Source organism: Magnolia sinica, chromosome 1 (genome assembly GCF_029962835.1).
Source record: "Magnolia sinica isolate HGM2019 chromosome 1, MsV1, whole genome shotgun sequence".
Lineage (NCBI taxonomy): Eukaryota > Viridiplantae > Streptophyta > Magnoliopsida > Magnoliales > Magnoliaceae > Magnolia > Magnolia sinica.
This window is the reverse complement of record NC_080573.1, coordinates 49,620,020-49,622,307: the sequence shown is the minus strand read 5'-3', so window position 1 is coordinate 49,622,307 and position 2,288 is coordinate 49,620,020.

Sequence of the window (2,288 nt, the reverse complement as noted above, 5' to 3'; positions counted from 1 at the left end):
AATGATGATTTTTCGTGTGACCCAATCGTACAACCTATACCCTTTCACACCACCACCATAACCAACAAAAATGTACTTTTTGTCTCTTTGGTCTAACCTATCTCTCTTAAATGATGGTACATGAGAGTGAGCTTCATAACAAAACACACACAATCCTAAGTGGTCTACTTTCCGACCACTCCGCACATCCTCTGAAATTTTGCAATCAATCACTGTAGAGGGGGGCCAATTCACCAAATAGCAAGTCGTGTTAACGATCTCAATCCATAGGTCATTTCCCAACCCATCATTACTAATCATGCATCGGGCTCTCTCCAAGAGAATCTAATTCATCCACTTAGTCACACCATTTTGCTCGAGCATGTGACGCACTATGTTGTACCATATGATCCCCTCATTCTTGCAGAATTGATTAAATTTAGTTAAAGTAAATTCACTGCCATTATCTATCCTAAGAACTTTCACCTTTCGTCCTGACTGTTTTTCCATCATGGCCTTTCATTGTTTAAAATTGGTGAAAACCTCGGATTTATTTTTCATGAAATCAATTCATACTTTCCTATAGTAGTAATCAATGAATGTGACAAACCATGACAACCCTCAAGCGAAAACCACGGGCAACGACTCCCTTACATCAGAATGCACATAATTACGCACACCGTTATATACATGTTTTTCATATTTAAAAGATTACTTAGATTGTTTATCATATATACAAAGCTCACATATATTTAAATCAAAACTTATAAAACTTGAAATTAAACAATGATAAAAAAGTACCTTCATGCCCCGCTTGCTCATGTGACCTAGATATGCATGCCACATATGCGTAAACGTGGAATCCATTAAAATCGTTGCAGCTCCACCTGTAAAAGTACTTCCAATAAACCTAGAAACATTTTCATGCCTCTATGTTTTCATAACTATGAGTGCCCCTTTTGAAACCTTAAAGTCACTATTGAAACTGGTGAATCTACACCCAATCGCCTCAAGTGAACTAAGAGATATCATATTATTCTTCATATTAGGAATATGCCTTACCTTAGTTAAGGCACGGTTCATCCCATTAAACAACTTGATACACACCGTATCAACACCCACGACATTACAAGCATTATCATTACCTATACATACCTGGTCACCATCACTCTTTGTAACTGATGAATCAACTCCAATGAGGAGTCATGTGATATAAAGTCCCAGTGTCCAAAATCCACTCATCCATACGATCATCGTCTAAGTGTCTGATCATAGATATTGATAACACATTACTTCCGTTTGTACCTTCATCAGATGTGGCAGTGTTAGCTTGTTGGCCTCTCTGGTAGAAGCATCTGAGTTCTCTTTCTTTACTTTAGGATTTGTGCAATCCTTCTTCATGTGCCCTGATATCCCACAATTCCAGCACTTTAATTTTCCCTTGCCCTTGCCTCTGAATTTAGATTTCAATCAAGAAGATCCACCATCTTAATCAGAATTCTACCCCCTCATAAATAATGCATCAGTGGAGGCCCCCGTGCTACTGTTTTTCTCTCATTGCCTTTTCCCAAAGGGCTGATATAATGGTATCGACACTAAGGGACGATTTACTAGTATACAACGTGTCTTTAAAAGACTCATACTAGGTCAAGTGAGAATTTAACAAGATGTGGGCATGATCTTCGTCCTTAATCACTTCTTCTACATCCAACAATTTGCAGATCATCTTATTAAAGTTACTGATGTGGGCCTCAACATCTCCTCCCTCTACCATCTTAAAATTGAATAACTGCAAATTCAATTGCATGCGATTTTCAAGGGACTTCTTTGCATAGATGTCCTCTAAATTCACCCATAGACCTGTTGCAGTTTTCTCTCGTATGACATTGTAGAGGACCTCATCCATTAGGCAGAATTGGATTAAGGTTTTCGCTTTCTTATCTAGTTTGGTCTATGCATCGTCTTCCATAGATTTCGGTCGCTTCTCAAGGAACTTGTCCAATCCTTTCTAAACTAATAGGGCAATCATCTTAACCTTTCATAATTTAAAATTATTTTTACCAGAGTACTTATCAACATCATACTTTGGATTGGCAGTCATTGATACTCACTTTCATATTCAAGCTTGCACCCCAGCCGTAGCTCTATTACCACTTGTTGGGGGACCGCGGAAGCACACAGAGATGAATTAAGTGAAGTAATCCAATCGCAACAATCAAGCACAATGCAAACACAACGACTTTAATATGGACAAACCTTTATGGGAAAAAATCCACGGCACAAAGTGACAGATGATCACTATGAAAGCA